Source organism: Anopheles coluzzii, chromosome 3 (genome assembly GCF_943734685.1).
Source record: "Anopheles coluzzii chromosome 3, AcolN3, whole genome shotgun sequence".
Classification (NCBI taxonomy): domain Eukaryota; kingdom Metazoa; phylum Arthropoda; class Insecta; order Diptera; family Culicidae; genus Anopheles; species Anopheles coluzzii.
The window spans coordinates 13,062,829-13,077,712 of NC_064671.1; positions in this window are offsets into that span (position 1 = coordinate 13,062,829).

The window sequence follows — 14,884 nt, forward strand, 5'->3', positions numbered from 1 at the left end:
CTCGGGATTAGTTGCTTGGAAAGTAAGATTATTTGTTCCTCTCCTCTCCCTAAACTCGCTTTAGGGAATTGTCCTCCTCTTCTCTCGTCTTTCCAGATGAATCGACTCTTAAAGAAACAATGAGAGAGTGAGTAGAATAGCTCTGGTATAGAAAAGGAGCCAGCATCCGCTCACCATTTTTCGGGGTGTGAATCCGAAACAATGCAAAGGAGCTCTGCCGGGAACGGTGCTGGAGAAAATGGGACTGCAGCATGATCGGACAATGGGAGTTTGGGGTGGGAAGAATGGGAAAAGTTCAGCGCAACTTCTACCCAAAAACGAGAAGAACCTTCGCCTGTCAAGAACGGGCGGGAAAGATGTCGAAAAACAAAATTCGAAACTTTCCATCCCGTACCTCCAGCACACACACACACACACACACACACACACACACACACACACACTGCGAAAGTGACAGCACAAACGAAACGATGATGGACAGAAGGATGAATTGAGTGGACAGACTTACGGGCAAGCGTGATGATTGGAGGTAGGCAGGAGGGGAGCTTTTCAAGAAATATAATGAAGCAACAACAGTTCTGACACAAAAAAAAACTCTCTCCCAACATCACAACACACAAACGGCCGGCCAAAGTTTCAGTTCGTCACTTTGGAGATACTTTTGTTTGGCTTTTCAATCTGCTTTGGCTTGCAGTGGAAGATCGGTCCGACGCAAAAGGACTGCGACTGCAGACAGGCTGGGCGGAAGAAATTGGATTTCTATTATTCGTTTCGGTTTGTAGCGTTCTGTTATTATTGCTTCTGACTCTGGCCAGAATGAGGGAAATTATGAAGGAGAGAAATATAATAAAAAAACAGAACAATCCATCGACTTTGCAAATCATATTTTTTTAGATAGATCCAGTTTCTTTGAACAGCGCATTGTGATAAAACTTTGAGATGTTGATTTTTTTTTTGCCATTTGATATTTACACCTGCATGTGAGTTGGGAGTCTTACCGCCAAATATTTTGGTCTTATTTTGAAATTAGAAAAATCATATCGTAGTCATTCATTCTCCGATATAATACATATTAATTGGAGTATCATTATACTCTAACAGTAAGCAATACGGACAAAACCACTCCTACTGAATAAAAAATAATAATACATACTCAATATACGCAATTTCGTTATACGCAATATTCTAAATGTGACAGTTCTTTGATCATATTGACACAAATGGCAACATTAAAATCTTTAGTTGAAATCACATCGAGTACCTAATTTAGTGGTTAAAACCCTTCAACTTCAAGCAAAATTACACTAAATTTTCATATTATTCAACTGAATATTCAAAATTCGATTTACGCCAATATTTGAGGTACGCGATTGCCTCCGATACGCATTAATAGGCGTTTATCGGGGAATACCTGTACTTATTTTCATTTACAAAACATGTTCTTTTAAACATGTTGTATATTTGAAAACCTTAGCCTAATCGATTCAGGAAGTTGACAAAGGTATGACACAGAATCAATGGCTCTAATATTGGGGCCCTTCACGATTCTAGTCAGCTTTTTTTATATGGATTTTGACAGTTGGAGGCTGGAATTATGTAAACACGCGTGTTTTCATTTACCCCAAGGTGCATTAAAGAGATCAGGTGGTGGAATCTACAATCTACAAGTGTATGTAGAGCAGGTGGTCTCATAGAATGTTTTTTATAACCAAATTTTAACGTCACTTTTTGACACGTCGGGTGAAAGCTTTTGCCTAAAAAAGGCTTCCTGGTAACTTCAAGAATGTACTAAACACTCTTAAAATCTTAACTCAGAAGCGATAAAAATCAGCCTGCTAAATACATACACCTTGGGATAAGCTCACCTGCTATACAATGCAAACAGCTGATGGGCTGAAAATTCAGCCTACGATCTAGAAACAGAAAAGGGGACATTTAAATAATAATAACTAAACTAATGCAAATACTTGGACCTATCTGGTGGTACAGTTGACAACATGCCTGTCATGGGTTCAAGTCCCGAATGGACCATCCATCCATACGTAAGGCTGACTATCCGGCTTCTCACCAACTCTCTCGCTTTCTCATATCCACCACAGGTTTTAGTGTGCGCTCTTCGCTTTTTCTATTCGTTGCTAAGGTCGATTGTGCCTTCTTGTGCTATGAGGGATAAGGAGGAGGGACGAGCGACTTGTGAATGAGGGACGGGAGCGATGGGAGGTAGGAATTAATTTTATTGAATTACTAAATCAAGCAGAAAGAAACAAACAACAGAAACTTGTTGCAACCCAAAGTTACACACAAGACACATCATTAAGGCGTGAAGAGTAAACATCGCAGCCGTTTTTATGACAATTGTGTCTGTATCAATTCCTTTTCGTCAGATCTGCTAGCTACTCTGTTATTATGGCAACACTCAAATTCTATGTTAAAACGGTGCTGTTGAATTTCTCCCCGAATAAATCCTTTTTACAAGGACAACTCAATCGTAATCGCCTCTTCCTCAAACAGAACACAATTACACCACAATTAGTCGAATCAAGCGCAACCATGTTCCCGGACTTTCAACTCCTGTATCGCAAATTATTTTAAATGACGCTTAAATGTGCCATCCACCACAAAACCACGCGAAACCGTTTAGCCCACCGGGTACGCATGCTAACGAGCGTACAAATGCGATCACAGGGGTTGCTCGTTAACGTCAGCTTGTATGCTCGTCCGTGCGTCCGTGCCTAAAATCAATCAAATATTAATCCTAACCCCTGCGTTAATGCCCACCCATTACGCAGCGGGAATGAGTGAGCTTAATTTACACGTGCCCGTTTTGTGGGGGAATCAATTAGGCACAACACAGCGCAATTGTAGCCCAACCACTAAACTGCGTACACCCCCGTCGGACATGCAGCTGGAAAGATTGTGATCCCTTTGCGCAGCGCTGGCTCAAGCGCTGCGAAAGCACAAACCTAACCCAAAAACCACCAACGGGATTGGTGAACCAATTCCGCTTCCAGCGCACACGGCCGGCGAACATGTCTGCCATAAATTATGCAACTTGTGCTGGTGCTAATGTGAAATTTGCAAGTCTGTCTGTCGCTGCTGCCTCCTTTGAGTGCCCCCATTTTCCCCTCCACCAATTATGCTCGACACGCACGTTGCACGTCGAAAGTATTCACAAATAAATGCATCATCCCATAACCTCACGCTCTGGTCCAAATCGAAATGGTACGTGAGGTACGAAAGGCCGCCCTTTAAATACTCCCACATTTGCTGTACCGAGACGAAACCAAAACCGTGGCAAACCGCTAAACAGCAGCACCCACCACCGTCACGTGTCACCGTGAGCACTTTCAGCAGCAAAAACGTCCACCGCGTTGTGGGAAGCAGGGAATTAAAAATTAGCATAACACACTGTCCTGCCTGCCTATTATTAAGTTTTTCGCCAGCGCACCGATCCCTACAATCCGGGGCCTACACAACAGCCAACGGTCGGTTTCGGTACCGGCAAGCATAGCACAAACATTTGTTTTAATTATAAATGTTTTGCGACGCGCAAAGTGAGTCCCGGGACGAGCCCGCCCGTTTCATCTTTTTCCGGCCACTGCCGATGCTCGAAATCTCAAACAAACCGGGCCCCGACACACTGACAGCTCGATGGGATGGGACATTTTCGCAGCAACGCAGTATCGCGATCGGAAAGCTTGCTGGCCACTCCGGCCAATGCAAAAAGAGGCACGCACATGCTCACGGTCACTTTCTCGAATCTGTAAAATATGTTCAAACCATAAACACATACGGCATGCATTGGACGGCACAGATAATGAACTGTATGTGCTTTAGTGTTTTCGGTGTTAGTTTTGTTGATGAAATGTAGATAAGAGATAGGGGGGGGGGGGGGTGCAACGGGGACTGCACTTATGGAAGCTTATAGTGCTGAAACTGATCCAGTAAACATGTGACAGCTGTTTTCTGTTGAAATTAATTTTATTCGCTGCATAAGCATCACTGCAGGTGCGCCAATTTTGAACGGGATGATTATTTTTAGAGCACAAGCAAGAGTTTTTTGTTAGAAATTGATCCTTGTTTTTAATATACCCTTTAGATATACAGAACAATTTATCCCAGTTAATGTTAATGTTTTTTAAGTAACTAACAAATATAAATATTTAATAAAAATAGGTTCTAGTAAGAAATTTAAACCACGATGCAAAACTTTACAGTGATATTTTTAATTTTTGATGCTAAGTTTTGATAAAAGTATGAATATTTACCAAAATTATAAGCACTAGATTGGTTACAATCAAACAAAGTAACAAAGTAAAAACGAAAATGAAATAAATAGGGATTACATTCAATTAAAATTGTGAAGATTGATAAAACTCTTTCAAGAGATCACCTCTTGTCTGTTACATTACGCAAAATGAACAAATCTTTGGCAATACAAAGTGCTATAAAATGAGTCAACTAAACTGCAGCAAGTTTTACACTAATCCAACAACTTTTTGGAACTTTTCTTTGCCCATGTTTACTGTACGTTGGCTGTAGACCTCTAGAATCAGTTCCATTTTTATTTTACTCTAATATTTATGATAAATCATTCGAATTATTCCTTCAACAATGTTAACCATGAATGATTGATTCCAGATCGTTTGACAAACTTTTGAGAGTGATTTTAGTTTTAGAATGAGATGGATTGCTCTTGACATTCAACTGACTTTTTATACAGGGTATAAAATGTATTGCATCAACTCTGCAATTGATTCCAAGTAATTTGTAATTATTTCAAAGCCCCCGTTCACCTTTTCCAAACAAATTGAATTTCTTGGAATGTTGCTATGTTGCTGTGAACAAAATCTGCTCGGATACGCTACCAATCTCTAGAATTTCATAACAAGTTTTTAATTCTAATATTTTTGTTGCCTAACTCTTGTTCCTTTTTTTTATTTTCTTCGAAACGATGTGTACGGATACAAAAACGACTTTGACTCTGTAGATAATAATGTGAAGAAGAAAACATCCATTGACAAATATCTTCCAAGAAGGCACTAATGTGACAAATTACCTACTTCTACGAAAATGCTCCATTAAGGAAAATATCCTTTTCTAACATAAGGTTATTCACTTCTTGCAACCTTACTGACACGTGCAGCACTCAGAAATTGGTCACTTTCAATATAGATATCAATATGGCCAAGAAGATAGATTTTGCTCTCATCTTCCAATATTTGAATGTAAGTATGCTTGTAATAAATAGTAACTAAGTAAAAGTAAAGTAAAGTTGTATAATCAGTATCGAACTAAGATTTAACATGAGTTTTCAACGATGAAAACAATTCACAGCTATTAAATTATTCGTCATTACAAATTTATCTTTAATTGAGAAGATTAAAGTTAATATAAAATTAATGTAATTAATGTATTAATGTAACGTAAACTATGACAAGCTTCTATACATCCTGCGGCACTATTAAAAACATTATCCAACACAATCATCAGAAGTTTCAATGATCTATTCTATGACTCTAATCTGATTCCGCTCTCATTCATTAATTCTAAAATCGATTGCCAGAAACTGGCCCTTAAAAAAGTAATGAACAGCGGTACAAACAACTTCCACTCGGTGCAGAAGCACCTTCCCAGCACCCACCAGCGCTAAAAGTCAATGTGCGTGGAATTTTCCAAGCGACATGGTGAAATAATTGCTTTTTCGGTGACCATGCCACCGTGAGCGTGCTGCAGCAAACTTGGAACCACCAAACACCAACGCACCCTCGACTGGACACGACGAGCCAGGCGGTACGCTTCGGAGCCAATTCAATTTTATGTTGGTGAATGGTGAAACTAAATTGGAAAATTATGCTTCGCTCGTCGGCTCGGCCCGGCCCAGGCCGGCCGGACCTGCACGGACGGTTCCAGTTTGGGGACAATAGTTCGCCGTCCCGCTAGGACGCAAATCCAATCTTCTGGGACTGTTCGACCATTACCGTCTTTCCCTTTCGGTGGGCCTATCGGATTCGCATTAGCATGACCGTACCGACGGCGTCCTTAAAACCGAACCCGAACGATGAACATAATTATCTTCCATTGCCAGACAAGTGTAATAAAAGCTTATCAAAACATATTGAAGTTGTTTTACCATGCCGTTGCCTGCCGGTTGTCCCACTACGGACAGGCGCTTTAGATAAATCTTGTCCAATCGCCGGTTGAGATGAGCAAAAAACCGAGAGTCTGAGATGAAAACTTTTGCCATCAAACATTGTCCTCAAATGTCCCCAAGCTCGGGACATTCCGGAACGAGAACGCGTGGCACGGCAAAATAAATGGATTCATTTCTTCCTGTGGTGTGCTGATGACCTAAAACAATAGACTAAGTACTGTGCAAGTGATACAGAAAGCAGGGAAGTGGTAGTACCAAAACCAAACAGAATTTATTCGCTTAAACTTTTCCAAGGACCAAAGATCATGCGAGCAAAGAGTGTTAAAGGTAGTGCAGGTTTCAAGCGAAACAGTGTTTTGAGAAAAGAGCTAGTTATTAAATTTGAATTATTTTTTCAAACTATAAAAACTCTCATAAAATGTAAAATAGAGCACACTTTTTTTATTATTTTCTTTTGCTATGACACTATAACAGTAATAGTAAAAATGATGAAACTTCTCCAATAAAAACTAGCTAGTGTCAAGCGTGTAATTATAATAATACTACCATTAATTAAAGCGTTATTGCCAGTACCACCGCAACGAAAACAACTTTCCACCTATTCACACACTTGTGACCGGACGTGCCAGTTGTGAGCGAAGGAACGACCGAAAGACTGGCATTTTCATTTCCCACCAACATCAACCACAATCGCATCAGAACGTGTAACGGCCGGTATGGCACCGCAGTTTTGATGACGGTCTACTTCTTGACTGGTGCTGGTTTCTTTTTCTCTCTCTCTCTTTCTCTCTTTCTCTTTCTATCCTCCGCATACTGTTACATGGTAAGATGGGTTGAAATAGTGCTAACAAAAACATAACACCGCCATTCGCATGCAAACTTTCCCCGTGACGCTTGTTTGGCGGGCGCAAACTGAGTGTTTTGCATAGTGCTGCAACGGCGAGGGAAAAAACAACCACCACCGCAATCAAGTTTCCCAGCAACAGCAGCAGCTGCGTAAGCTTACTGGATGGTGAAAGAATGCGAAGCAGTACTAGGAAGCTACGTCCTGTATGTAGAAAAGCTCCGGTAAGCTGTAGCATTGAATGGGGCTTTTGGAGCACGATTTGGATAAAAAAGTTTATTATTATTGTTAAAATGCTCTTAAGCTCTTAAGCTTGAGCAAATCTACTCTCAGTTACATATAACTAATGAATAAATATTAATAGCGTCATTTAAATCGAAATTCATTTGTAGATTTAACATGTATGGTTCATAGGATTAAAACGTCAAAAGCTCACACCTATTTTGTCATTTAAACTACGACAAATTCTACAATTGCAGATTAAGTTCTACTCGTCACAACTATTATGAGCAATCTCAAACCTCACGCAATGTATTTCATTGACATCCACAAAGGCAAATAAGCAACTTTAAAAGTATAAGTTTTATCATACAGCGCCTACCGTAACTATATGGATAATCGTTTTTCGCGGTTTGCGGAAAATCCGAAAGAGATAGATGAAAACAGTGAGTGTATGAATTGTACAAAATACTATTTCACATCTTTGTAGTTTTTTTATGAAAATTTTAAAACCATTATTATATGACATATTACAAAAAAAACAAATTATGGTCGTACAATAACTATAAAGAGACTTCAAAAATTTAATTTTTGGTACTAAATATTGCATTTAAAATCGCCCAAAAATACAAATAACATAGTTTAGGAAGGTATCACAGAAATACGCGTTTTGCGTTTTTGTTTTTAAAGTGTTATTATTACATTTTAAGTTTTAATAGGTTCATTATCAAAATATATTTTTAAGGTGCCAAATACTAAAAAAAAATATTTTTTTTCAGTATTTCCAATGATTTTCAAAATACAAGTCTTAGTAAGTAAAAAGATTTTTAAAAATAGCTTTACTTTGCCCTGAGATCCTTATCAATTCAGTGAATAACGGTTCACATGATTCGATCAAACAAAAGCGACACCTCAAACCTCAAAAACGATTTTTTAGCAAATCTCAAATATTTGCATCTGTTACATACATAGCTAAGGAATGTAAATTACATTGTTAATGTAATGTAAGGATGTTCTCTTAGACCACTACAAAGGGCCCCGTTAATGTTTCGGAGGAAGTGCAGATGAATACCATATACGAATTTTCTATTTTCATCTATCTCCTTCGGATTTTCCGCAAATCGTATAAAACGACTGTCCAATAGCTACGGTAGGCGATGGATAACCTGTAATTGCGTTATTAATATTAAGATATTCCTCAAGGATCTCTGTATTTTTGACATACTTTTTGTAAAATTGGGGGAATCGTACATTGCAAGCTCTACAATAATTAATGCAATATATCTTACAAGATGATAAATATTTAAGTAAAATTACCCGGCACCTTGTCGCAATTTATGATCACTTCATTCGCATAAGACCATTGACTCAACGATGGAACAATATTAAATACAAATATTATTTTGCTCAAACAGTTTAGTATCAATGGTATTCTTCTCTACAAATCTTATTTCAAAGAAGCAGCAGCTTTTGGCACAGTTTTGAAACGTTAAATCACTAGATAAAAGCGATGAAAATAATTCATCCAACCACGTGTAGCATTCAACCTACATATAGAGAGGGTATTATTATCGTTTTCATTCTTCCTTCTCATTTTTATGCATCTTTTCATTGTTCTTCCATGACCTTGTTGCATGTTTTCCTGCTTTTCTTTCTATTGTATTTCATGATTTAAAAAAAAAGACGTCTCCATTCCTTTCATTATCCCTCTCAGGAGGAAAATGAGACAACGTCTAAGAAAACAAAACGTATGAGCCAAATCTCGGGGTTTGAAAAACGGCCTTGTCATAATGACTGATGAACATAATTCTTCCCCCTGTGGGCCAGCTTTGCATGCGTTGGTTGGCAGCTAATGGCGTGCTGTCCTATATTGCTTGTTATTTTTAAATCCGCTTTGTCGAGAATTAACATTCCTTTGTTACTCCGCATGAGCTATTACGATTCTGACTCGGATACTTTAATGTTCCTTACGACTGTAAAGTTTAAAGAATATTTCAAACGTAATATTCTCAGCTGTATAAACACTCCAAACATTCTAGGTTTTTTTTTGTACACGTAGCTACATAACACAACATAAAAACACATGTCTTGCTTGCTACGGTACATACTACAATTTCGCACATGATTTACGTCATCACCAACGATGTGAGTTTGTTTTGTTTGGTGTAGCCCTACAGCAAACTTTTGATATTAACAAAACGATGGGCAGGTCGTACTTTTGCTTCGTTGTACGCGAACCTACAACCTGCTTTTTTCGTCCCCTTCCCACGCAAGGGGCAAGGGAAATAAGTTTGCCTAAAAAAATGCGAACCAACCTTCAGTGTCTTAAATTGAACTTTCGCGCAAGGTGCCTCTCTTATTATCTTTGTTCACATTTGACGTAACGAGCAAAAAACCTCGCACTCCAAAAAGCAGCACCCCAAAATGCTACGTGCCGCTTCCCAGCTGTTCGTAAATTAACACCATTTATTGGGCTAAAACTTTTGCCAGCGGCGCGGGCGCGAGCAGCGCTGTTGTAATGGGAAACTTTTGCTGAATACATGCGTTAAGCAAGCAAGTTTTCTTGGCAGCTTTGACTGCACCGCCCCATGCACCGTGCCCTGCCTTTCTCTCGCGCTCTTTGCCGATACGGCGGTTTCCGACCGGTTGGGTTGGGATTATGGTCGCACGAAGAAAGTCACACGCCATCTACTAACCATAACATAACAGATTACTTCGGTCGGAGCCTGGAAAGTTGTAGAAAACAGATTACATCGGTCTTAGCTACACATGTCGGGTGGTTTGTTTCTTTTCTCTGTTTAAACAACAGCAGGCATGATTTGTTTCAATTGAAGCTGCTGGTACGTTTTAAAAGCTTCTCCGTTTGCGTTGTATAAAACAAACATCCTCCAACGAAAAGCTTTTTGCTACCACTGACCATGCGCCTCCATTTGATTGTGGAGCATGGTAAACTTATTGCTAGGTCATTTGAATAATTCAGACTAATGGTTTTCATGGCACAAACTTCATTTAACACATTTTTCAACCGGAGAGCAGTGATTCTTGCAGTGCATTACAACACTTTTGCTCTAATTAAATTGCAACCAAAAATGGCCCTTCCATCCGCCATGTTGGTGCATCTCCATTTCCTTCCCAAAACCATTATGCAGGCACTCCACAATCAGGACAAACTGCCAAATTCGCCGCCCTACATCTGCATCCACAACCAGTGAGTTGCACAAAGCAGAGCAAAAGCACGATAAAAAATTTAATTTTTGTGAAAGCTTTTTCCCGCACCTTTTATCAAAAGCTTAGCAGCGGCATTGCTTTTCATTCGTGCTGCAGACGTAACCGTAGTTCATCCTTCTCAGTGGGATGAATTTGCTGCGCTCCTGGTACCGTAAACTTCCGAAACCTCTCTTTCCATTACAATAGTGAGAGCTTGCTGAGAACTTGCGCTACGCTAGAGCACTTTGTCATGATGAAATAAGATGGGACTGATTTCGTTATCCTTGATCCGCTTTCTTGTGTATGTTTTCAATAATAATATCTATTCAATGCTAGTTTTTTAAACTTTGATTTTAATATTATTATAACAAAACTATTTGATATACGAGCGCGAATATTGAGAGCTATTGTGTAATATTGTTTGATGTGTTTAGTAGATTAAATAAATACCAATCATTTTTTAAGTAGAATCAAAATATCACAGACTATCCAGTGAGTTTTAGTGTAACTTATGTAGCTTTTGATAATGGTAGGTAATTGACTGTATTCTTCCTAATTCACATATACTCTAGAAATTCATCTAATTTTAAAAATTGGAAAATAAAATAAGCGATCAAGTTGAAACTTGAATCAGAATCCGGGCTTTATTTTATTTATGTTGTAATATAAAAATTGTTTATCGTTTGACGTCTCGCTTCAGACTTGTGACCGTCCAGGTGATCTTGAATATTTGTAAGAAATTTCCCTTAATGAAATTTTTAGAGCTAAGAGGTCTTACCTTGACTAGGGGGACACTCCCAGCTCATGTATAAAGACGTGTACTGTCTCATGTACTGTCTAATTCAATTTGTGTTTATTTCTCGAAATCGCTGGTTTATATTTTGAACTTATTTGTGTGTGTTGGATGTGTATGTATATCTTGTGTCGATGTGTAGGTGCATATGATTATGCTATGCCTATTTAGCATTTATTTCCATTGAATCTATTTTAGGGATTTTTATGGTGCTGTATGTATCCTTATGTTAAGCCTTTTTATATATGTGTATGTAATATTTGTTTAATAAATAAAGCTATCAATATCATGCCACATCCTCCCATAAATAGTAAAATAATGCATTAGAAATGAGCAACAAATAGCAATTATTATTGGATCAAAAAGTGTATCAAAAATATTTCTTAAATTCCCAATAAACACATCTTGGCGCTTTTTAATGTTGTTTAAAAACACGAAAAAGCTTTGTAACGATTTTTAGATTACATTCTATTTGTAGAATACATTCAAGTTTATTAAAGATGTTTGATTAAAGATTACCTGCCATTGCACATTATACAATACGTAGAATCACTTCTGCCATTTTTTTTGTACAAACTTTCACCCAACAAAAGGTCGCCCATGCTTTCCGCAGAACAAGTCGCTACGCGCGACTGTAATGAAAAAAATCAAACCTCATGCTTAGGATAATATATACAGCTTAATAAATAAATCAACCGTAAACATCACCCTAAACGGTGACGAAAGGCAGAACCAAAAGAAAAAACCGTCTATCCTACGCCTCTCCGCTCAGCAGCGTACCATGCCGGCCCCTGCCAAAACCTTGCAAAGACGGATAATTTATATGATTAATTCATTTTTAATGCGAATAAATTTTAATCTTCACAGGCCTATCGGACCGTGCATGGGCCACGCGCTAAACGAAGCAAAGCGCCATGAAGGTACACAAACCGTGGCCCGACCATAAATGCGCGTCGCGTACATTACTTTTACCTGTGCACGCCTGCAAGAAGGCGTACTTATTCAAGCACTAAATTTATTATCTTACTTTGCACATTTTAACAGCTTCTAGCCGTGGGAAAGCCCCGACACGACACCGCTTTCGACTGCCCGCGCAGAGCGGCACCGCTGGGCAAATCTCAAATCAAATATTCCGATGGGATTTAAGATTCTGCTTCCACCTTCTTAAGACACGATAAGGTAAGCTTGGTCGAAGAAAGGACACACAAAAAAAGCCCTCCCGAGAGATCAAAAAGCTCACCGTGAACACATTTCTCGCCGAGGAAACATGCAGCCTTGGTCGCTGCATTCACCTGCTAAAGCGTAAAGAGCGAGAAGCTAAAAATGGGCACCAAACGAATGAATAAGGTGCGTTGCGTTGCCTCGGCGCCGGTTTATCGCTTCAGACGATGGCCTTGAATATGCTATGCGAAGCGAAAAGACAAGTACCCTGGCAGGGATGGTTGTGCCACGGTCGCACAGCTTTTGGGGGGATCATTTTATTTCCACTAACTGTGACGCATATTTTAGACGCTTGATTGGCCGGACGGGGCTTCTCCTTGCGGTGTTGAAGAAGAATCAGCGATGAACATAGCGAAGGGAAAGCAAGAACGAGCATTTGAATTTGAAATTGGAATTTGAATAATCACTCAGCTGGTGCTGGTGGATATTGTAGCAAACGTTGCGCTGTGAGAGTTGGGTGAAACTGGTTGAATTAGTTAATACGCGAGTCATTTACTCACTGTCGCATTTGCAGTGTCTGGTTACTTTTCATTAGCTACTATTTTTGAGTACGTCAATTAATATCATCAGCATTTTGCGTGCTTTTTAATCTCTTTGCAAGCACTCTACTACGTTCCTTTAATTCTCGAAATGATTCTTTAAGCAAATCTTTCAAGTAATTAGACAAAGATTTCAAAGCAAGCCTATTTTTTTACCGCTTATACCTAATTACAATAGGAAATTAATTCTCGTCAAGGTATTTCCACCTCTCATTACGAAACCGTCTCGTTCTCCTGCATTCTGCCGCCCACAAAATGAGTCATAAATTGTCCTCCATTTTTAAGCCCAACCGATCACCGTCGCTACACCAAAATCCATTAACCCCCCCGAGCCACCACGGTAAAGCTGATGCTTTGGGCTCATTTTTCATTTCCCCCGGCACCATCCGGCAGTGCTTGGTCGGGATTATTTCGATGCAAACCGCACCACAGAACGGTGTGGCGCACGCTACTGGAGTGGAAGTGAACCATTCATAATAAAAAAACCAGCATATCCAGCCCGCTCACCCCTTTCGGGGTTCACCCAATTCAGTCATATTACGCCCGGGACCACAATTATGTGTGGCGCCGCCCAATCGGTTAGGGGATGCGCAAATAAGCAAGATACGTGTAGGATGGAGAGCACAAAAAACAATCCCTCTTTGTGGTAACAGCACATACGCAAAAATGCCCACAAGAGACTATATTTGTTCGGTCTCTGGGAAAGTGGGGAAAAAGAGTACAAATGGGTGAAAAAAAAGCCAGCCATAAATGAGGGAGGTGAAAGGATGTCCCTCCAGAGGGTAATTAATTATGCTACGATGAGCCTGCATTTCAACTGCTGTTGCTTTTATACGTGTTTGGAGTGGCCATCGTTGCAGTGCTTCCGGTACTCATTTGAACGGCACATTGAACGCGTCTGTTTTTAGCTGAAACGAGGTATTTTTCTTATAAAAAATATTAATCGAATTAAGTGATTTTTTTTAAATAAAAAAATACATTCAAAGATTACATTTATTTTTTCATAAAAAAACCGTTATCATTTCAATAATTTGCATTAAATTATCATTAAAAAGTCAGCATGAAGGTAACCGTTTAGAAAGTCGCTTGTAATTCCCACAGCTTAACTGCATACTGCAATAAACCCCTGGGCTGAAAAGCTTAATTGTGACAGATTTAGAAATCAGATCCTGGTCAAACACTAAACTACCCTTGGTCCTTGGTGTTTGGGAGCGCAAAATCCGCCGGAAACACGAAAAAGAGATTAAAGCATGTTTCCAGCTGTGTTTCATGCTGTGGCTCCACTTCTGCTACCTCAAACGCACCACTGCTGATTGATGCACCATGAACTTGAAAGCATCGCGTGAATCCGTTCGAGTGTGTCTCCCCTATTCAAATGTGAGAGCAAACATAGTGACAGCAACGACGACGACGATGACGCCGATGGCAACGACAGTGACCAACCTCGGCTGATCCGTTTCGAGAGGGCAACGGGGATTCGAATTAGAGCTGCTTTGATCTGGAAAGCAAACACACGCTGCATACCGGTCGCTTCGTTCGATGAATCAGCGCACCGAAACGCTCTTTTCGTCTCCTGTTTCACAAGAACCTGTTTCGCCGAATGCTTACAGACACACTTGTACTGGATGTGGGGTGTCGGGTCTCGGGAATGTGAGACCCGTGCCCGTGTCCGGCAGAGTCTGTGTGAGGTTGGTGGTGTGTATTATCTTCCTACTCGGGTGAGCCTTTTTCCACCGCATTTGCCCGCTTTCGCCGTAATTGAGACCAAAGTGAGATCTAAAGTGGAAACCGACGGGCTCCTTTTGCCACAACAGGGACACTTGCTGGAGTGGTTGCACTTCAAAGCGAAAGCACCGGGAAGAAACCTCCCCCTCCCGGGGCAGTTGTGAAGAACTCTTAGCTCTTCT